Genomic DNA, 24,524 nt, shown 5'->3' on the forward strand with positions numbered 1-24,524 from the left:
TCGGATCATTTCTGATGGACACACCGTCGCCAAGTGTTAGCCAGTAATGACAAAACTTTCAGTCATCATCCTTGAACTCCCTGGTTAGTCAACGAAATTAAGAAACCATCTGACATCCCTTTGTTCAAGATACATCCATTTATTTGGAATATCGCCACTTAGCCAAAATGTTTCAGCAGAAGAAACAGGTATATTGAATACTTCTATTATCAAGAAGAAGCATAAAAGGCAAGGTCCCCGCATGACAGGTTCCTAAACAATGTGAGATACACTTAGGAGCATGAGGCTGAACAAAACATGATGCCCGGCTAAATCCGGAATATTAAGACGAGCAGCGAACCAAACACCAATACAGTACACACAGAGAGGAAAATATGGTATTTCTAGCTAGAAAGGAAGTGAGCAAACCCCAAGAAGCAGAACATCAGGAACCAAATGTAAAAAGCCTTTTAGAAGATCCTCTAATAAATGGCTCTCCTGATATGTAATTTGCCTGAAGAATGAAGAAATCACATGGGATTTTGGACCACTGACCAATACATGAAATAGAAAATGCACAAAGTATAAAAAGTAAACAAAATTCCCCATAGAATGAACATCACAATCAAAGGGCATTAACTAAACATGAGGCACACCTAGTAAGATCTTTAACATGATCGTCTCCCAGATCCCAATCTAATAAGTAGTTTTCAAATAAAAAGGAAACATAGTTTGAACAAATATCCCGACTAACACCACCTCTTCTCTATTAACACTGTTGCTTCTTGTGTCCTGTAAGAGGAAAAAATACATGTAAGATCAATCACTTTCTAGTGAGTTGCACTTAAAATGGATTTATCATCACATCAACTGAAGCAGTGCCACCTTGGTTGGCTTACAGATTATCCACAGGCTGTAGCTCCACGTTTCAGTATTTTTTTGAAGTTTATCATACCAAAACATATACCAACATCACCCCATGTGGAATTATCATACTTCATATAAGAGTACTACCCTGCACTTCCTCGATGGCTATGTCAAACCCCAAGTTCTTCGAAGGCCCCTATCCACCGCGGCTCAAAGAGACAAATGACAAGCTTCTTCTCAAGCGGCAGTCCACTAATCGAGCATCGTGTTCATAGCTTTGGACAATGATACAAGCAATCAATTTTTGAAACCTAAATGCTCTTTGAACCAGAGAGACTAATCTTTACCTCTATAATTGCTCACACACATCAAATATTCTTGGCAAGGGCACATCACACAACATACAGTACCAAATCAATCTAGATTCCAAAACACCACCTGGAAAACTTGAAAAAATTGCAGGTCATCATGGAAAGATGAGAAAAGGGGAAGAAAAATAGGAGGAAACACACCTATCTCATAGTCTCCTCCACAAACTAGGAGCTTTCTCCTCCTGGCGGCTTGTCCATGGCTCCCTTGACGCCTATGGTGATGTGCTCCCCGTCGGCTTCCTACTAGGACACCCGCCGAGGGCGTCGCCCTCGCCCTCCTTTCCGTGCAGATCCATGGCACTCCTCCTACTTATCCCTATCATGGGCCTATCCTTAACCCCATGACGCGTCCACCACCTGGGTCCTCCTTGGCCAAGCTGCTCCACCCCTAGTGCTGGCTTCTTGGCCCTCCCCTGCATCTCTACCCCTAGTTTGAAGACGTGGCCATCCCTGCGGAAGGCCCCTTGTCCTAGGACGAGGGTGAGGGGCGCCAGCGGGTAGGAGGAAGGAGGAGGAAGGGGGAGAAGGGATGCGGCGGCCGGCGGCTATCCGCCCGAGCAGGAAGGAGGGGAGGGGGTGCAACGCCTATGGTGTCAAGCGAGGGAGGAAGGAGAGGTGTGAAAGCTACGGTTGGGGCGCGTATGGGCTCTGGTGCAGCAACCCCGCGAGGAGTATTGGAAGCTGATCATGCGTGGGGATTGGGCAAAAGCCTCTTCCACGCGAAAACGATCGACCCAGCCAATAAACGCATAGCGCGAGCCGACCAGTCATTGGACGGCAAAAATGATCGCGAGTGAAATTGGGTCTGATAGAAGGTAAAGATCCAACGGCTCAAACGCTCTAAATGACCAGATCTAATGGCCAACGAAGGCCCAATTGGGGGAGCAGCATGGAGGCAAGTTGGCTAGCAGCCTTATATGTTTAAATGCTCATTTCACTTCACTTATATATTTTGAGTAGGGATTTATAGAATGCTTCATGTGCTTCACTTATATCGTTTGAAGTTTGGATTGCTTGTTTCTCTTCATATAGAAAATGGTATTATGTAGCAAGAATTGAACTCCCATTTTTCACTTATATCTATTTAGAGAGTCAACAGGAATTGGTCCATTTCATGGTTAGTCATAAAATCCTACATAAAACTTGTGGATCACTGAATATAATATGTTTGATTCCTCGCAATAGTTTTGCGATATAGAGATGATAATATGTGAGAGGTACTAGTGGATGATCATGTTTAGTAAGTTATTGGTATTAAGGTTTGTGATTCTTGAAGCATGCATGTATAGTCTATCATTATGTTATGAAGTTGGAGTATGATTTATTATTGATTGTCTTCCTTTGTGTAGAGGTCGGGCGCGCGCGATGCTTAACTCCTAGAAACCTCCCCCCAAGTACTTTGCTTCGAGGGCTAATAAAGTTTTGCAATAAGTATATGAGTTATTTATGACTAACATGAGTCCATGGATTATACGCACTCTTACCTTTTCGCAATTTGCTAGCCTCTTCGGTACCGAGCATTGCCCTTTCTCACCTCGAGAGTCGGTGCAAACTACGGCGGTGCATCCAAACCCCATGATATGATACACTCTATCACACATAAACCTTACTATATCTTCCTCAAAACAGCCACCATACCTACCTATTATGGCATTTTCATAGCCATTCCGAGATATATTGCCATCCAACGTCCACCGCTTCCGTTTTGATGACTTGAGCATTCATTGTTATATTGCTTTGCATGATCGTAAGATAGCTAGCATGATATTTCCATGGCTTGTCCATTTTTTGATATCCTTGCTACGCTAGATCATTGCACATACTAGTACACTGCCAGAAGCATTCATATAGAGTCATACTTTGTTCTAGGTATCGAATTGTAATATTAAGTTGCAAGTAAATAGAAGTGTGATGATCATCATTATTCATTATTAGAGCATGTCCCAGTGAGGACAGAATGATGGAAACTATGATTTCCCCACAAATTGGGATGAGGCTCCGGACAAACAAAAAAAGTGAGGCCAAAAAGAGCCCAAGAAAAAAAGGAAAAAATGAGAGAAAAGAGAGAAGGGGCATGCCAATCCACACTTTTTCTTCAAAGTAGCACCATGTTTTTGATAAAGAGAGTCTCCTATGTTGTCACTTTCATATACTCGTGAGAATTTTTCATTATAGAGTTAGATGCACACCCACTTAGTTTCAGTTTGAGCTTTCATACACTTATAGCTCTTAGTGCATCCGTTGCATGGCGATCCCTACCCCTCGCATTGATATCAATTCATGGGCATCTCCGTAGCCCGTTGATTAGCCGCGTCAATGTGAGACTATCTTTTTTTGTCTTCTCCAAATTAATCTCTACCACCGTATTCTATTCCATCCATAGTGTTATATCCATGGCTTGCGCTCATGTATTCCGTGGGGGTTGAAAAACTGAAGCACGTTAAAAAGTATGAACCAATTGCTTGGCTGACACCGGGGTAGTACATGACAAATAATTTGTGTTAAGAAGATGGAGCATCACAAGACTATATGATTTTGTAGGGATAGCATTCTTTAGCTTTGATAGTTTGAAAGACATGATTAATTGTTGGGATGCCTGAGTATTAAGGTATTTATGTCAAATTATAGACTATTGCTTTGAATCACTTGTGTTAATATTCATGCCATGATTAGACATATGATCAAAATTATGCTAGGTAGCATTCCACATCAAAAATTATCTTTTTTATCATTTACCTACTCGAGGACGAGCATGAATTAAGCTTGGGGATGCTGATATGTCTCTATCGTATCTATAATTTTTGATTGTTTCATGCCAATATTATACAACTTTCACATATTTTTGGCAACATTTTATATGATTTATTGGACTAACATATTGATCTAGTGCCCAGTGTCAGTTCCTGTTTTTTGCATGTTTTTCGTTTCATAAAAATATCCATATCAAACTAAGTCCAAATGCAATAAAATTTTATACAAAATTATTTTGGAATATATGTGATTTTGGGGAGGTGGGATCAAGGCAAAAGGAGGCACACATCCCCCACAAGACACCAGGGCGCGGCCCAGCTCCCATGCGCATGGTGGTGGCTGGTGGCCACCTCGTAAGGCAGTCGCTGCTCTACTTTGGGCACAACAAAGCTTATATCCGGAAAAAATCTTGTTAAAATCTCAGTGCAATCGGAGTTACGGATCTCCAGATATTTAAGAAATGGTTTTCAGCCAGAAACCAGGAACGCAAAAAAGAAGAGAACTGAGGGAGAGATCCAATCTAGGAGGGGCTCCTGCCCCTTCTCCGCCATGGAGGCCATGGACTAGAAGGGGAACTCTCCCCCCATCTAGGGGGAGGCCAAGGAAGGCTCTCCCCCCTCTCTCTCGGTGGCGCCGGAACGCCGCCGGGGCAATCATCGTGTGACGGTGATCTACTCCAACAACTCCGTCATCTTCACCAACAACTCCACCACCTTCCCCTATCTATATTCAATGGTCCGCGTGGGAGATGGATCACAGATCATTACCACTAGACACGCATTGTCGTGCATCCAAAGAAGAGTTGGGGCAGCGTGTCCGCGTGGATCGTCTTCTCCTCGTCCGATCTCCCTCGAACAGTCGGTCGTCGGTTCCCACGTACAGGTTCGCCAGAGCGGCACAAGTGCACCGCCTCTAATGGTATCCGCATGTGTAGGAGGAACACCGTGCGGCGGACTGCTAGGTCCAATCACATAATCAGCGATGAGTGGAGGTGACTATTCGCAACACATGCAAACTCTAGTGACAGCGCCGAAGAGATCGACTAAATAAGTGTGCCATACCTCCACTATTTATAGGCATCCATCGTGGGCTCTACACTTGGGCCTTGCACGGATCCTAAAGCCCAAAGTCTACTCGGTCGCATTCCAAGTCCAGCTCGGATCACATCCGACCAGTGTCCTCTGAACCAACCTCGTAGGTTCCTTCCCTTAAGCATGCGACCCCTTAGGTTGAAGTCGGCTTGGTCACAGTTCGGATCACCTCCGACCTGCACGGTTGGTAGCGGCTGTCGGTTTCAAAACTGGCGGATCTCGGGTAGTGGGTCCCGAATTGTGCATCTAAGGCTAATGGTAACAGGAGGCGGGGGACACAATGTTTACCCAGGTTCGGGCCCTCTCTATGGAGGTAATACCCTACTTCCTGCTTGAATGATCTTGATGATATGAGTATTACAAGAGTTGATCTACCACGAGATCGTAGAGGCTAAACCCTAGAAGCTAGCCTATGATTATGATTGTTCTTGTCCTACGGACTAAACCCTCCGATTTATATAGACACTGGAGGGGGCTAGGGTTACAAAGAGTTGGTTACAGAGAAAGGAATCTTCTCTGAATCGCCAAGCTTTCCTTCCACGTAAAGGAGAGTCCCACCCGGACATGGAACGAAGTCTTCTATCTTGTATCTTCATAGCCCAACAGTCCGGCCAACGCATATAGTCCAGCTGTCCGAGGACCCCTTAATCCAGGACTCCCTCAGTAGCCCCCGAACCAGGCTTCAATGACGATGAGTCCGACGTGCAGATTGTCTTCAACATTGCAAGGCGGGTTCCTTCTCCGAACTCTTCAAAGTACATGTTGTAAAGAGCAGTGTCCGACTTCCCATTTAATGTTACGCTCATCGTCTTATGTACCTTAATAGTCTCAGCTTCTACGTGTCGAGCGAATGCGAGAAGTCGGGGCAGTTTTACACTTGCCACCCTAACCATGTAAATAAATTGTCTATTAAACAGACGGGGATCTTCAGATCCAATCCACACCATCTTCCCCAAGCAAGGAAGCATTAGAGCGTGCCCAAAAAACCACTCCAACATGGCCGGTGCTCGCAGCTCTTCCTCCCTCCCTCACAGCACCAAGTCGGGCGATTGGGAGAAGTGTACCGTATCCCACGGCCAATTAATGAAGTTGCAGACCCAAGGGTTTCTACCTCCTGCATGTCTAGTCCCCGTTCGAGCCGGATTGGCTTCCTTCGATGGCGGGGAGCAAGCGGAGAACTTTCCCAACCCATCCAGGGGGAGCGAGTATGCCTTGTTTCCTACTTACTAAGGGGTGTCGGATTTCCAATCCATCCGTTCCTCCGCGGGCTTCTGGAGTACTATGGCCTCCAGCTGCACAACTTTACACCTGCCTCCATCCTGCACATCGTAGGTTATGTCGCTCTTTGCGAGCTATTTCTGGGTTGCGAAGCCCATTTTTACCTATGGAAGAATTTGGTTTGCCTCGTCCCCCGTAATCAAGGGGAATCAATATTCCAAGTGGGCGGAGCCGAGATATGGCGCATCACCGGGACCGGATACTTATCCGGCACACCGAAGAAGGTATCCGAAGAATGGCCTTCCGAGTGGTTTTATATTGAAGATGTCTCCCTTCCTGACCCAATCCGAATGGGTCTTCCTGAGTTTACAAATGCTCCGCTGAAGAAACGCCTCAATTGGCGTCTCCGGAGCCTCAGAGAGGAAGATAGCAGGGAGGTGTAACACCCCAAAGTTATCCCTTGGTTTTTAAATGGTTTCTTTATTTGGATGAGTCTTTGGTTTAGTTTTTTTTTGTTCTAATATCAAAAGCATTTCTTTTGTTAGAATAATTTTTGTGGCATTTAAAAAATATTCCAAGGATCTGGTCACTTCACCCTTTTCAAACACTTCTAACTCATCCCAAAAATCTATCATGTCACTCTAAATTCCCATCCTAGTCTTCCTCACTTTCTAGGACAGTGTCCAACACCTCACTTCTCCACAAAAATATTTTTCCTCATATTTAATAAATTCCCAAAGTGGAATTTATATTTATCAAGGTTTCTTTGGTTTACAAAGGAACCACATTCTAGGTGACTCTTTTGCATCCACAAGGATTACACAAGCAACTAGACGGTACCCAAAACCTATTTCACCAAAAAAATTGGGTTCCACGGTTCAAAATTTTCAAATTCCATGCAATTCAAATTTGGACCGAATTCACATTTCATGGTCAAAACCCAATTTTCCTTGCTCCAAAAATTCTGAGATTTGGCCAGACACTCTCTTATGCATAGAAACATCACCACAAATATCCTCAAAATTTTCTAAAATTCCTAGAGCTCTCTGGCATTTTATCAAACACCTGCCATGCACTGTTCACCGCTGTCAAAAGTTTCAGTAAGATTCAGAGGTAACAGAAGTTCAGAGAGAGAGGGAGATCGATGTCGTGCACTTCAACCTCTTCCACTTTCCCGCGCGGTGTCGTCTACCTGAGGCATAAATGAGATGCCAGGACCCCTCCGGTCAGTGCCTCGCCGCCGACCAGCACAATGGCTGGTCGGTGCACCTGCCACCGCCCTCGGCAGCGGCGGCCGAGCGGATCAGCTCGCCGACCAGCGCCTTCACTCCCCTACTGCTCCCCTGCCTACCACCTCTCCACGCGGCACCTCTTCTGTGGCGTTGATCCACCGCTCAAACCGCCCCGTGCCTGGCTGGCAGTCATCGGAGCCGATCGCCGCCGCCACACCCGCGTGGACACTTTGTCGTGGATAAGGCCGTAGGACTCAGCTCCGCCCACGATAGTGCTTCTGGAGTATTCCCTCGACCTCATCCACTCCTCACCGCCCCCGACCGCCGTCCAAACCTACCTCGTCGGCCGGAATAACCCTGACGTGATCCACTCCACCACTGACCTGCTCGGACCGCCTATAAAAGGCCACCCCGAGCCTCGTTCATCACCCACACCACTCCACCACCATCCCAATCTACCTCCCGCACACCACCTCGACCTCGAGAAGGTCTTCTTCCCCGGCTCCGACTACCGATCCGCCACCAGCCTCCCTGATCAGCACGACACCACCACTCCACCCCCACCTCCAAAAATCTGCCAGTAGCCCACTGATCCACCATGTGATCATTTCCGTGCTTCAATTTGACAACCGGAGCCCTCTCCGGCGAAGCCCACAACCACCCGACACCGTCGTCCGCCGGAGTCAACCTCGTCGTCGTCCTGGTGCTCGCCGGCGACCACCACCACTACCCACCTACGCGGGGTGCCACCCCGAACGCGTCCCGACCATCGCCGCCTCCTGAAACGCTGGCGATCGCCGCCGGTGACCACCGCCTCCCCTCTGTGCACGCGCGCGTAAAGCGCGTTTGAATTTCGAACCTGACGGGTGGGACCGACCCGTCAGTATTTTGTTCTTTTCTGTTTTTTGGGAAGCGTCTCTCCGATTTAAGCTTCCTTCTCGGGGAAGCGTATTCTGGGCGAGGCGTTTTTACTTGTTACCGCCGGGACCCGCTGGCAATTATTTTGTTACAGAGAGGTCCCTGGTTTTAAATCCTTAATAACTTTTAAACCACACATCAGTTTCAATTGTTTCTTTTTCTGAAATTCTTGTTTTTCACTCTAGTTTATTTTAGTATTTTCTTAAAAATAGTTTGAGACAACTTTTTGTGCGGTTGCAAAAAAGTTGAATTTGGACTTTCATTTTCAGAAAGCGAAGAGGGGGACTATACCGGGAGTTTTGAAGAACCTCTTGCTGATTACTTTGGTCAAGGCAAGTATTATTGGACTTGGGTTATAGTGAAATACCTTCCTGGTTGCATCGGAGTAGTTTTGCACCATATAGTAGTGATAGTGGAAGCATGCATCGGTCACGTCAATTTAAGCACTATTGCATGAACCCTGTTGCATGTCATGTGAGCACTATTTCACTCTTCAGGTATTTTGCTAACGTATGAATGTGGATAGAATCCAGGAGTGTATCTCCTGCCTTGGACATGCCGATGGGCACGGGCTGTGTCACGACAAGACGGTGTCACTATGGCATGTGAGACATGCCAGTCTTGTAACAATACCTCCTGAGTCGGCCTAGAATCGAGTCTTGTTCCTTTAAGCCTAACTACACACCATGCTGCCACTTGTCTTCCTGCAAGGGGAGTGTGATTTAGTAAGTTGTTAACCCCTTTCCATGTAAACACCACTTAGAGAGGCCACGATGAGGGTTCCACGGCCATGGACTAATGCCAGTCATCGGGTCAGGGGGCATGGGTGTATCCGGCTGGGCCGAGAGGGGGGCACCCCTTGTAATCCGCGTGTATTAATAATGATTCCATGCTATTCGAGACGATGGTCTCCCCGACTTAGAGTTTTACTTGAAAGATGCTTTGGGTGATTCCTGGCGTCCGGAAAGAAATTCTGGTGTGTGCTGGTCAGGTGTGTTTCCAACCCAAAGAACATAATGGAAACTAGTCAAGGTCTAAACATTGGCTACAGGAATTCCATACATGTGGGTAAAGAGTACACCCTCCGCAGAGTTACATCTATTCGAATAGCCGTGTCCACGGTCAAGGGCACAGTTGGGAAGGGTCAAGTATCGGTCCCGGTGTCGGTCTTTGGAGGAAAATAATTAAATTGAGCTTGATCCATCTTGCAGGGTAATTATGGGCACCATTGAGGCTGCCATGAATATGCATATTATTGATGTGTTGGACTAACCTAGTTCTCTTATTCAATTGTACTGAGTGTCACTTGGGATGGCTAGACTACCCATGCACTTAGCTTTATTTTCTTTTCTTAGTATCACCTGGGATGGCTAAACTACCCGGTTACTTAGTTTTATTTTCAAGACCTTACGTGGCGTCGCTTGAGTTCTCGGGCGGTCTTGTCTTGCCTGACTCTCTTTTAGACACCCGTATGGCATTTCTTTTCAAGACCTTACGAGGTGTCGCTTTCAGATACCTGTTTGGCATTTTTCCTGGAATTTCTCGGGCGGTCTAACGCCCGATGTTCCACTTTAAATATCCTAGCTATCACTACTATTATTTGATTATTTTTCTACATCAGATCGACATTATCATGTCATGATTAATTCCAGTCAACATGTGCATTTAGCATAGCCCATCAGCATTTGCATTCGTTATGCCTTTTGTTCATAATGTTTGCGAGTACATTCCAACGTACTCACAGGCATGTCCCTGGCTATTGTCTTGGCCAGGCCTTGAGGAGGACGAGCTTGCCGAGGAGGACTGCGCTAGCGAGCCCAACGCGTAGAGGTGTTCCAAGTCAGTCACCTATGGATTTGGAGTCTACTACGTGTATCATCCACTAGTGCCTCCGCTACACGAATAAAATAGTCAAGCCTCACTCTGACGCTTGGCTCACTTTATTGTATCGGTGCTATAGCACTGTCACCCACTGTCATATTCCACCACCACTTGTTGTACAAGTTTGTACTAGATTGTAGAGCACTCTGGCTCCACGCGATGTAATATTATGTGTGTACTGGTTATATTTATCAAGGAAGTCCACCAGCAGTCCTGATCTTGGGGCTGGTGAGACTTTGGGCTATTCTGTGATTTATTACGAAAGTGAGCCAGACAAACCTTGGTATCAGAGCCAGGCTGACTATAGGAAGCCCTAGGTGCGTTAGCTAGTAATAGGATCAGTCCTAACATTTTCTTAGCTTGCATTTTGTGCAGTGTAACGAATTCTCCTTAGTCATCATATACCAATGATATGACTATTTGGATTTTTGTCTACTGTTGTAGATGTCTAGCGGCAGTTGTCCGACCCAGATATTCGCCAACGAGCCTGCGGGATTCTCCCGTCTTCTCGTCATCATCGGTAGAGTTGCAGTGCGAACGCCAAGCCGTCCAAAGTACACCATCTTCCCCAACAGGATCACGGACACCCTGACCATGTACTAGGCCTCGGTATATATTCGGGGTGAATCCGCCGAGCCCCACCACAACTATCGCTTTGTTGGGAGAGTCATGCCTAGTGAGAGGCATGCTATCTAGATGCTCGCTCGTGAAGCCATTGCTCGTCTTAGGGACATCCTTCCAGTCATGCAGACCCGTCCCTATCATTACCTGCCATGCCATGTTCCATACACAAGTCACTATGCTTTCTCGTGCACTGCGGTAGAAAGGGACGAGGCAATTGAACCCCTGGTTCAATATATCATGGCTCTCGAATCAGTCTTCACCTTACTGGTGGATGACTATCTTATTGTACGAATGTACTTAGCTCGTGTGAGAGTTCCTCGCAGGAGGGAGCTCCGTTCTCCGTTACCACGTGCTCCACGCATTCCGACTCCACCATATATCCCTTCTACTTACTCCGCGTTTCGGCGCCCATCCCCGAGCAATGAAGCTAGTCGCTTGGTTGCACCCATTCCCGTTAGAGCGTCACCACCAACAAGCACGGTGCCACTGCGAGCGGACGTGGCATCAACAACTGCGTGACTGGAGACCATACACGAGGAGGATGAGGAGGTCGAATCTTTAGGACCTCGTCTGGGACTCACACTCAGCAGGGCCTATGACATCTCGGATACTCCTTGATGGCAGCTAAGGCAGCTACACCATAACCACCCTTAAGGAGATGTAGTTGTAAAATAGTTATCTTCTGTCTTTGTCTTCCCGTGTAAGATAGCAAGTAGTAGACTCAGACTGCAGAACGCTAGAAGTTAGAGCAGTGCACTAGTCTTAATAAGCGGTCATGTAGTATACGATGGTGGCGTGCATACTGTATAATTAGATCATGCATGTACGATTAAGTCCTTCATGTATAATTAAAACATGCATGTATAATATGTCTTGGTGTACCTGCGTCTTGGGGGGAGTTTATTTTCAGTTTCTTAAAGATTTGTTTTTCTCCTTTGAAATTCTCTTCTCATCGTGTTAAACCAATACCCCAGAAAGAAAATGCATCGCCCCTGGACTCGTTCTATCCCCAGTCCGCTAGAGGACAGCTTTGCCCGGATGGGAAACAATTTCACACCTGGACAGACAAGTCAACAAAGCAATGACTCTGCGTTTTCACAAGTGTTCCGTCTGTACGAGCAAACTCAGCAACAACACTAGGAAATGATGCAGCACTTGATAAATATGGGGAATCACCAAGGTCAACACCAATCCAATTCAAAATTATCTAAACTCCAGAAGACCAACCCAACGGTCTTTTCTCACACAGATAAACCTCTAGAGGCAGACGACTGGCTACGTGACATTGAAAGGAAATTGGTCATAGCCCAGTGTACGGACCAAGAAAAAGTACTATATGCTCCGCATTACTTTTCTGGTACAGCAGCATCATGGTGGGAAAATCTATGCCACACGCATCCCAATGGAGGGGACATGACCTGGGAGCAATTCAAGGAAAACTTCCGGGGAGCCCATATCCCCAATAGTATCATGAAGTTAAAGAAACGAGAGTTTGAGGATCACAAGCAACGGGGCACAACGGTTACCCAGTACCTAGACCAATTTACTCAGCTAGCACGGTATGCCAATAATGAGTACATGACAGAGAACAAAAGGATGGAAAAGTTTCTGGACGAACTTGTTCCATCTCTGAAGTGCCAACTAGTGGTCCACACCTTTCTAGATTTCAAGACACTGGTAGACAAGGCTATTATTCTGGAAAATGAGCACCACAACCTGAATGAGATCCACAAGCGCCGTATGAACCAGTCAGCACTGGTCCGCAACAACAGGCCCCGAAATGAGTGGCCTCGAAATGAATTTCAGAAGCCTGTGATACCCCGACCAGCAGTACCGACACCACGATCGCAACAGAATCGCAACACTTTCAACAATTGGGCCAATGAAATTGTGTACCGCCCTAGCGTTACTTGCTATGCCTGTGGTGCGGAAGGGCATTACGGTAGGCAGTGCCCAAAACAGGGAAATAATGCTCCAAGACCCAACAACAACGGCCGCGGGACAAAGGCAGCCCCATGACACAACAACCCCAATAACAACCAGAGAGAGGGACATGTTAATCATGTGACGTTTGAGGAAGCCCAGAATGCACCGGACATCATGTTTGGTATGTTCCCTATCAACACAATTAATGCTACAGTTTTATTTGATTCCGGAGCTTCCCATTCATGCATCTCTAAAAGATTTGCCTTGAAGAATCAATTTTCTTACTTGTCGTTGGAAAATTCAATGGTTATTCAGTCCCCGGGATCAAAGCAGAGTATGCAATGGTACTGCAAGGATGTGAGCATTAACGTCAAAGGAACAAAGGTTTTAGCCAACCTTATTGTGTTGGAAGCAGTCGATCTAGACTTCATTCTAGGAATGGACTAGTTGACTGCAAATAAAGGTTTTATAGACTGCTACAGCCGTACAGTAACTCTCACAGACTGTCAGGGGAAAACAGTAAAGGTTGGTACAAGGAGAATTTCCACCTCGCAAGGAAAATTAAATCAGGTGGACATGACAGACTTGAGCAAAGCTCCTGTGGTATGTGAATATCCAGACGTATTCTCTGAGGAGCTACCAAGCATGCCACCGGATCGTGAGATTGAGTTCGTTATTGAACTAGCACCCGGAACAGCACCCATCTATAAGAAGCCGTATCGCATGGCACCAACTGAGTTGGTTGAGCTAAAGAAGCAAATCAAGGAGTTATTAGAGAAGGGTTATGTCCGACCCAGCTCGTCACCATGGGGATCACCGGTGGTATTCGCCAAGAAAAAGGATGGTACCTTAAGGTTGTGTATTGATTATAGGGCACTCAACCTGGTCACCATCAAAAATAAATATCCACCACCACAAATCAATGACTTGTTCGACCAACTGGCTGAAGCCAAGGTGTTCTCAAAAATAGACTTGATATTAGGCTACCACCAATTAAGGATCTGACCATCAGATCTACCAAAGACTGCCTTTACCACCCGATATGGATTATATGAGTTCACTCTGATGCCTATTGGATTAACCAATGCTCCTGCTTATTTTGTACACCTCATGAACAAGGTCTTTATGAAATACTTGGATAAGTTTGTGGTTGTGTTCATTGATGATATACTTATTTATTCCAAGACACCATAAGAACATGAGCGACATCTTCGAATAGTCCTCGAGGAATTACGGAAAAATCAACTCTATGCCAAATTCAGTAAGTGTGAATTTTGGTTACGAGAAGTTGGCTTTCTAGGGCATGTTCTGACATAGGATGGAATAGTAGTCGACCCAAGCAAAGTAAAAGATGTCTTGGGATGGAAGCAACCCACCAGCGTAACAAAAGTTAGAAGTTTTCTTGGTTTGGCTGGCTACTACCGACGATTTATTGAAGGGTTCTCCACTATAGCCAAACCCATGACTCAGTTGCTCAAGAAAGGTAAAAAGTTTGAATGGACCGAAGCATGCGAGAAAAGTTTCCAGGAATTAAAGAAGAGATTAACAACTACACCCGTTCTGACAGTGCCATATGTACACAAAAAAATTTGATATATACTGAGACGCATCCGGAAAGGGCATTGGGTGTGTCTTAATGCAAGAGAGAAAAATCGTAGCGTATGCTTCAAGGAAACTATGATGACACGAAGAGAATTATCCTACCCATGACTTGGAATTGGCAGCCGTGATACATGCACTCAAGGAATGACGGCATTACCTTCTTGGTAACCGATGTGAAATATACACGGATCACAAAAGCCTTAAGTATATCTTCACCCAGCCAGAACTGTGTTGGAAATATGCCCTAGAGGCAATAATAAATGGATTATTATTATATTTCCTTGTTCATGATAATTGTCTTTTATTCATGCTATAATTGTATTATCTGGAAATCGTAATACACGTGTGAATACATAGACCACAATACGTCCCTAGTAAGCCTCTAGTTGACTAGCTCGTTGGTCAACAGATAGTCATGGTTTCCTGACTATGGACATTAGATGTCATTGACAATGGGATCACGTCATTAGGAGAATGACGTGATGGACAAGACCCAATCCTAAGCATAGCACAAGATCGTGTAGTTCGTTTTGCTAGAGCTTTTCCAATGTCAAGTATCTCTTCCTTAGACCATGAGATCGTGTAACTCCCGGATACCGTAGAAGTGCTTTGGGTGTACCAAACGTCACAACGTAACTGGGTGACTATAAAGGTGCACTACAGGTATCTCCGAAAGTGTCTGTTGGGTTGACACGGATCGAGACTGGGATTTGTCACTCCGGATTACGGAGAGGTATCACTGGGCCCACTCGGTAGTGCATCATCATAATGAGCTCAAAGTGACCAAGTGTCTGGTCACGGGATCATGCATTACGGTACGAGTAAAGTGACTTGCCGGTAACGAGACTGAACGAGGTATTGGGATACCGACGATCGAGTCTCGGGCAAGTAACATACCGTCTGACAAAGGGAATAGTATACAGGGTTGTTTGAATCCTCGACATCGTGGTTCATCCGATGAGATCATCGAGGAGCATGTGGGAGCCAACATGGGTATCCAGATCCCGCTGTTGGTTATTGACCGGAGAACCGTCTCGGTCATGTCTGCATGTCTCCCGAACCCGTAGGGTCTACACACTTAAGGTTCGGTGACGCTAGGGTTATAAGGAAGACTTGTATGTGATTACCGAATGTTGTTCGGAGTCCCGGATGAGATCCCGGACGTCACGAGGAGTTCCGGAAGGGTCCGGAGGTGAAGATTTATATATGGGAAGTTGTCATACGGACACCGGAAAGTTTCGGGGACATATCGGTATTGTACCGGGGCCACCGGAAGGGTTCCGGGGGTCCACCGGGAGGGGCCACCCCTCTTGGTGGGCCACATGGGCCGCGTGGGGCAGGGCACCAGCCCCTGGAGGGCTGGGCGCCCCCCCCTTGGGCCCATGCGCCTAGGGTTGGGGGGGAACCCTAGTGGGGGCGCACCCCCCTTGCTTGGGGGGCAAGCCCCCCTCCCTGGCCGCCGCCCCCCCTCTAGATCTCATCTAGAGGGGGCCGGGCCCCTTCCCCCTTCCCCTATAAATAGAGGGGCGAGGGGAGGGCTGAACACCTGATCCAAGGCGCAGCCCCTCCCCTCCCCAACACCTCTCCTCCTCCGTTGAGCGCTTGGCGAAGCCCTGTCGGAGTACTGCCTCTCCACCATCATCACGCCGTCGTGCTGCTGCTGGAGCCTTCTTCCTCAACCTCTCCTTCCCCCTTGCTGGATCAAGAAGGAGGAGACGTCGTCCGTACCGTACGTGTGTTGAACGCGGAGGTGCTGTCCGTTCAGCACTTGGTCATCGGTGATCTGAATCACGGCGAGTACGACTCCATCATCACCGTTCCCTCGAACGCTTCCGTACGCGATCTACAAAGTGGTATGTAGATGCAATCTCTCTCCCATGACTCGTTGCTTAGATGAACTCATAGATGGATCTTGGTGAAACCGTAGGAAAAATTTTAATTTTCTGCAACGTTCCCCAACAGTGGCATCATGAGCTAGGTCTATGCGTAGTTCTCTATTGCACGAGTAGAACACAATTTTGTTGTGGGCGTAGATCTTGTCAACTTGCTTGCCGCTACTAGTCTTTTCTTGCTTCAGCGGTATTGTGGGATGAAGCGGCCCGGACCGACCTTACACGTACGCTTACGTGAGACAGGTTCCACCGACTGACATGCACTAGTTGCATAAGGTGGCTAGCGGGTGTCTGTCTCTCCTACTTTAGTTGGAGCGGATTAGATGAAAAGGGTCCTTATGAAGGGTAAATAGAAGTTGACAAAATCACGTTGTGGTTATTCGTAGGTAAGAAAACGTTCTTGCTAGAACCCAATTGCAGCCACGTAAAAGATGCAACAACAATTAGAGGACGTCTAACTTGTTTTTGCAGCAATTGTCATGTGATGTGATATGGCCAGAAGTTGTGATGAATGATGAATGATATATTGTGATGTATGAGATCATGTTCTTGTAATAGGAATCACGACTTGCATGTCGATGAGTATGACAACCGGCAGGAGCCATAGGAGTTGTCTTTATTTTTTGTATGACCTGCGTGTCATTGAAGAACGCCATGTAAATTACTTTACTTTATTGCTAAACGCGTTAGCCATAGAAGTAGAAGTAGTCGTTGGCGTGACAACTTCATGAAGACACAATGATGGAGATCATGATGATGGAGATCATGGTGTCATGCCGGTGACGAAGATGATCATGGAGCCCCGAAGATGGAGATCAAAGGAGCTATATGATATTGGCCATATCATGTCACTACTATATAATTGCATGTGATGTTTATTATGTTTTATGCATCTTGTTTACTTAGAACGGCGGTAGTAAATAAGATGATCCCTTATAATAATTTCAAGAAAGTGTTCCCCCTAACTGTGCACCGTTGCTAAAGTTCGTCGTTTCGAAGCACCACGTGATGATCGGGTGTGATAGATCCTTACGTTCACATACAACGGGTGTAAGACAGATTTACACATGCAGAACACTTAGGGTTAACTTGACGAGCCTAGCATGTACAGACATGGCCTCGGAACACAGAGACCGAAAGGTCGAACATGAGTCGTATGGAAGATACGATCAACATGGAGATGTTCACCGATGATGACTAGTCCGTCTCACGTGATGATCGGACACGGCCTAGTCGACTCGGATCGTGTAACACTTAGATGACTAGAGGGATGTCTAATCTGAGTGGGAGTTCATTAAATAATTTGATTAGATGAACTTAATTATCATGAACTTAGTCTAAAACTTTTGCAAAATATGTCTTGTAGATCAAATGGCCAACGCTCATGTCAACATGAACTTCAACGCGTTCCTAGAGAAAACCAAGCTGAAAGATGATGGCAGCAACTATTCGGACTGGGTCCGGAACCTGAGGATCATCCTCATAGCAGCCAAGAAAGACTATGTCCTAGATGCACCGCTAGGTGAAGCACCCATCCCAGAGAACCAAGACGTTATGAACACTTGGCAATCACGTGCTGATGATTACTCCCTCGTTCAGTGCGGCATGCTTTACAGCTTAGAACCGGGGCTCCAAAAGCGTTTTGAGAAGCACGGAGCATATGAGATGTTCGAGGAGCTGAAAATGGTTTTCCAAGCTCATGCCCGGGTCGAGAGATATGAAGTCTCCGACAAGTTCTATAGTTGTAAGATGGAGGAAAACAGTTCTGTCAGTGAGCACATACTCAAAATGTCTGGGTTGCACAACCGCCTGTCCCAGTTGGAGATCAACCTCCCGGAAGAGGCGGTCATTGACAGAATCCTTCAGTCGCTCCCACCGAGCTACAAGAGCTTTGTGTTGAACTACAATATGCAGGGGATGGTGAAGACCATTCCTGAAGTATTCTCAATGCTGAAGTCAGCAGAGGTTGAAATCAAGAAAGAACATCAAGTGTTGATGGTCAATAAGACCACTAAGTTCAAAAAGGGCAAGGGTAAGAAGAACTTCAAGAAGGACGGCAAAGATGTTGCCGCGCCCGGTAAGCCAGTTGCCGGGAAGAAGTCAAAGAATGGACCCAAGCCTGAAACTGAGTGCTTTTATTGCAAGGGGAAGGGTCACTGGAAGCGGAACTGCCCCAAATACTTAGCGGACAAGAAGGCCGGCAACACTAAAGGTATATTTGATATACATGTAATTGATGTGTACCTTACCAGTACTCGTAGTAACTCCTGGGTATTTGATACCGGTGCCGTTGCTCACATTTGTAACTCACAGCAGGAGCTGCGGAATAAGCGGAGACTGGCGAAGGACGAGGTGACGATGCGCGTCGGGAATGGTTCCAAGGTCGATGTGATCGCCGTCGGCACGCTACCTCTACATTTACCTACGGGATTAGTTTTAAACCTCAATAATTGTTATTTAGTGCCAAGTTTGAGCATGAACATTGTATCTGGATCTCGTTTGATACGAGATGGCTACTCATTTAAATCCGAGAATAATGGTTGTTCTATTTATATGAGAGATATGTTTTATGGTCATGCCCCGATGGTCAATGGTTTATTCTTAATGAATCTCGAACGTAATGTTACACATATTCATAGTGTGAATACCAAAAGATGTAAAGTTGATAACGATAGTCCCACATACTTGTGGCACTGCCGCCTTGGTCACATTGGTGTCAAGCGCATGAAGAAGCTCCATGCTGATGGACTTTTAGAGTCTCTAGATTATGAATCATTTGACACATGCGAACCATGCCTCATGGGCAAAATGACCAAGACCCCGTTCTCCGGAACAATGGAGCGAGCAACCAACTTGTTGGAAATCATACATACCGATGTGTGCGGTCCAATGAGCGTTGAGGCTCGCGGAGGATATCGTTATGTTCTCACTCTCACTGATGACTTGAGTAGATATGGGTATGTCTACTTGATGAAACACAAGTCTGAGACCTTTGAAAAGTTCAAGGAATTTCAGAATGAAGTAGAGAATCAACGTGACCGAAAGATAAAGTTCTTACGATCGGATCGTGGAGGAGAATATTTAAGTCACGAATTTGGTACACACTTAAGAAAATGTGGAATCGTTTCACAACTCACGCCGCCTGGAACACCTCAGCGTAACGGTGTGTCCGAACGTCGTAATCGCACTCTATTGGATATGGTGCGATCTATGATGTCTCTTACCGATTTACCGCTATCATTTTGGGGATACGCTCTAGAGACAGCTACATTCACTTTAAATAGGGCACCGTCTAAATCCGTTGAGACGACACCGTATGAATTATGGTTTGGGAAGAAACCTAAGCTGTCGTTTCTAAAAGTTTGGGGATGCGATGCTTATGTCAAGAAACTTCAACCTGAAAAGCTCGAACCCAAGTCGGAAAAATGCGTCTTCATAGGATACCCTAAGGAAACCATTGGGTATACCTTCTACTTAAGATCCGAGGGCAAGATCTTTGTTGCCAAGAACGGATCCTTTCTGGAAAAAGAGTTTCTCTCGAAAGGAGTAAGTGGGAGGAAAGTAGAACTCGATGAAGTACTACCTCTTGAACCGGAAAGTAGTGCAGCTCAGGAAAACGTTCCTGTGGTGCCTACACCGACTGGAGAGGAAATTAATGATGATGATCAAGGTACTTCTGATCAAGTTGCTACTGAACTTCGTAGGTCCACAAGGACACGTTCCACACCAGAGTGGTATGGCAACCCTGTCCTGGAAATCATGTTGTTAGACAACGGTGAACCTTCGAACTATGAAGAAGCGATGGCGGGCCCAGATTCCAACAAATGGCTAGAAGCCATGAAATCCGAGATAGAATCCATGTATGAAAACAAAGTATGGACTTTGACTGACTTGCCCGATGATCGGCGAGCGATAGAAAACAAATGGATCTTTAAGAAGAAGACGGACGCGGATGGTAATGTCACCATCTATAAAGCTCGACTTGTCGCTAAGGGTTATCGGCAAGTTCAAGGGATTGACTACGATGAGACTTTCTCTCCCGTAGCGAAGCTTAAGTCCGTCCGAATCATGTTAGCAATTGCCGCATACTATGATTATGAGATATGGCAGATGGACGTCAAAACGGCATTCCTTAACGGGCATCTTAAGGAAGAACTGTATATGATGCAGCCGGAGGGTTTTGTCGATCCTAAGAATGCTAACAAAGTGTGCAAGCTCCAGCGATCCATTTATGGGCTGGTGCAAGCATCTCGGAGTTGGAACATTCGTTTTGATGAGATGATCAAAGCGTTTGGGTTTATGCAGACTTACGGAGAAGCCTGCGTTTACAAGAAAGTGAGTGGGAGCTCTGTAGCATTTCTCATATTATATGTAGATGACATACTTTTGATGGGAAATGATATAGAATTCTTGGATAGCATTAAGGCCTACTTGAATAAGTGTTTTTCAATGAAGGACCTTGGAGAAGCTGCTTACATATTAGGCATCAAGATCTATAGGGATAGATCGAGACGCCTCATAGGTCTTTCACAAAGCACATACCTTGATAAGATTTTGAAGAAGTTCAAAATGGATCAGTCCAAGAAAGGGTTCTTGCCTGTACTGCAAGGTGTGAGATTGAGCTCGGCTCAATGCCCGACCACGGCAAAAGATAAAGAAGAGATGAGCGTCATCCCCTATGCCTCAGCCATAGGATCTATTATGTATGCCATGCTGTGTACCAGACCTGATGTAAACCTTGCCGTAAGTTTGGTAGGAAGGTACCAAAGTAATCCCGGCAAGGAACACTGGACAGCGGTCAAGAATATCCTGAAGTACCTGAAAAGGACAAAGGACATGTTTCTCGTTTATGGAGGTGACGAAGAGCTCGTCGTAAAGGGTTACGTCGACGCTAGCTTCGACACAGATCTGGATGACTCTAAGTCACAAACCGGATACGTGTATATGTTGAATGGTGGAGCAGTAAGCTGGTGCAGCTGCAAGCAGAGCGTCGTGGCGGGATCTACATGTGAAGCGGAGTACATGGCAGCCTCGGAGGCAGCGCATGAAGCAATTTGGGTGAAGGAGTTCATCACCGACCTAGGAGTCATACCCAATGCGTCGGGGCCGATCAAACTCTTCTGTGACAACACTGGAGCTATTGCCCTTGCCAAGGAGCCCAGGTTTCACAAGAAGACCAGGCACATCAAGCGTCGCTTCAACTCCATCCGTGAAAATGTTCAAGATGGAGACATAGATATTTGCAAAGTACATACGGATCTGAATGTCGCAGATCCGTTGACTAAACCTCTCTCGCGAGCAAAACATGATCAACACCAGAACTCTATGGGTGTTCGATTCATCACAATGTAACTAGATTATTGACTCTAGTGCAAGTGGGAGACTGTTGGAAATATGCCCTAGAGGCAATAATAAATGGATTATTATTATATTTCCTTGTTCATGATAATTGTCTTTTATTCATGCTATAATTGTATTATCCGGAAATCGTAATACACGTGTGAATACATAGACCACAATACGTCCCTAGTAAGCCTCTAGTTGACTAGCTCGTTGGTCAACAGATAGTCATGGTTTCCTGACTATGGACATTAGATGTCATTGACAACGGGATCACGTCATTAGGAGAATGACGTGATGGACAAGACCCAATCCTAAGCATAGCACAAGATCGTGTAGTTCGTTTTGCTAGAGCTTTTCCAATGTCAAGTATCTCTTCCTTAGACCATGAGATCGTGTAACTCCCGGATACCGTAGAAGTGCTTTGGGTGTACCAAACGTCACAACGTAACTGGGTGACTATAAAGGTGCACTACAGGTATCTCCGAAAGTGTCTGTTGGGTTGACACGGATCGAGACTGGGATTTGTCACTCCGGATTACGGAGAGGTATCACTGGGCCCACTCGGTAGTGCATCATCATAATGAGCTCAAAGTGACCAAGTGTCTGGTCACGGGATCATGCATTACGGTACGAGTAAAGTGACTTGCCGGTAACGAGACTGAACGAGGTATTGGGATACCGACGATCGAGTCTCGGGCAAGTAACATACCGTCTGACAAAGGGAATAGTATACAGGGTTGTTTGAATCCTCGACATCGTGGTTCATCCGATGAGATCATCGAGGAGCATGTGGGAGCCAACATGGGTATCCAGATCCCTCTGTTGGTTATTGACCGGAGAGCCGTCTCGGTCATGTCTGCATGTCTCCCGAACCCGTAGGGTCTACACACTTAAGGTTCGGTGACGCTAGGGTTACAAGGAAGACTTGTATGTGATTACCGAATGTTGTTCGGAGTCCCGGATGAGATCCCGGACGTCACGAGGAGTTCCGGAAGGGTCCGGAGGTGAAGATTTATATATGGGAAGTTGTCATACGGACACCGGAAAGTTTCGGGGACATATCGGTATTGTACCGGGGCCACCGGAAGGGTTCCGGGGATCCACCGGGAGGGGCCACCCCTCTTGGTGGGCCACATGGGCCGCGTGGGGCAGGGCACCATCCCCTGGAGGGCTGGGCGCCCCCCCCTTGGGCCCATGCGCCTAGGGTTGGGGGGGAACCCTAGTGGGGGCGCACCCCCTTGCTTGGGGGGCAAGCCCCCTCCCTGGCCGCCGCCCCCCCCCTCTAGATCTCATCTAGAGGGGCCGGCCCCCTTCCCCCTTCCCCTATAAATAGAGGGGCGAGGAGAGGGCTGAACACCTAATCCAAGGCGCAGCCCCTCCCCTCCCCAACACCTCTCCTCCTCCGTTGACCGCTTGGCGAAGCCCTATCGGAATACTGCCTGTTCACCATCATCACGCCGTCGTGCTGCTGCTGGAGCCTTCTTCCTCAACCTCTCCTTCCCCCTTGCTGGATCAAGAAGGAGGAGACGTCGTCCGTACCGTACGTGTGTTGAACGCGGAGGTGCTGTCCGTTCAGCACTTGGTCATCGGTGATCTGAATCACGGCGAGTATGACTCCATCATCACCGTTCCCTCGAACGCTTCCGTACGCGATCTACAAAGTGGTATGTAGATGCAATCTCTCTCCCATGACACGTTGCTTAGATGAACTCATAGATGGATCTTGGTGAAACCGTAGGAAAATTTTTAATTTTCTACAACGTTCCCCAACAAACTAAACCTACGGCAACGCCGCTGGCTAGAATTAATTAAGGACTATGATGTGGGGATTCATTACCACCCGGGTAAAGCAAATGTTGTGGCAGACGCTCTCAGTCGAAATCCATGCATCGACAATGATGGTGTGCGATTTCCACAGCATGAGTTCAACCAGGAGTTTGCCAAACTCAACATGGTTCTAGTCACGGAAGGAACTGTTGCTCAACTAGAAGTAAAAGCCACATTGGAATCTCATATCAAAGAAGCTCAGAAAGGACACCCCAGCATTGAAGGAATTAAAAGGAAGGTAAACTTAGGCAAGGCATCTGAGTTTACCATTGATGGGCAAGGAATCCTATGGTACAGAAGAAGGCTATGCGTGCCCGACAAAGAAGAGATCAAGCAACAAATTTTGGTAGAAGCCCATACAACACCATACTCCATTCACCCAGGAGGAACCAAAATGTACAAGGATTTACAGAAGGACTTCTGGTGGCACGGGATGAAAAGAGATATAGATGTGTATGTTACACAGTGTGACTCATGTCAGCGTATAAAGGCAGAACATCAGAGGCCAGCAGGATTGTTGCAGCCACACAGAGTACCGGAATGGAAGTGGGACGAAATAGGAATGGCTTTTATTGTCGGATTACCGAGATCACGACATGGGAATGATGCTATCTGGGTTATCACGGATTTATTAACCAAGGGGGCACATTTCATTCCGGTAAAAGCAACATGTAACGCCCCGGATCCGATGCGCCAGATGTCTGCCAGTTATTCGCTGTTGTTGCCATGTCATTTGCTTGCGTGTTGCATTTTATCATGTCATCATGTGCATTTCATTTTGCATGCGTGCTCGTCTCATGCATCCGAGCCTTTTCCCCGTTGTCCGTTTTGCAATCCGGCGCTCCTATGCCCTCTGGCGTTCCCCTTTCGTCTCTCGTTCTGAGCGGGTGTTAAACGTTCTCGGAATGGACCGAGTCTTGCCAAGCGGCCTTGGTATAACACCGGTAGACCGCCTGTCAAGTTTCGTGTCATTTGGAGGTCGCTTGATACTCCAACGGTTAA

At 46.6% G+C, this 24,524-nt stretch overlaps 1 long non-coding RNA gene across 1 annotated transcript; it reads left to right on the forward strand.

Moving 5' to 3' along the window:
* The first annotated feature begins 7,942 nt into the window (after positions 1-7,942).
* Positions 7,943-9,329, forward strand: LOC123065706 (uncharacterized). Its single transcript, XR_006431115.1, has 2 exons — positions 7,943-8,312; positions 8,697-9,329. It is a non-coding gene; the product is annotated as an uncharacterized lncRNA (long non-coding RNA).
* The last annotated feature ends 15,195 nt before the right edge of the window (positions 9,330-24,524 follow it).

Source organism: Triticum aestivum, chromosome 3B (assembly GCF_018294505.1).
Source record: "Triticum aestivum cultivar Chinese Spring chromosome 3B, IWGSC CS RefSeq v2.1, whole genome shotgun sequence".
Classification (NCBI taxonomy): domain Eukaryota; kingdom Viridiplantae; phylum Streptophyta; class Magnoliopsida; order Poales; family Poaceae; genus Triticum; species Triticum aestivum.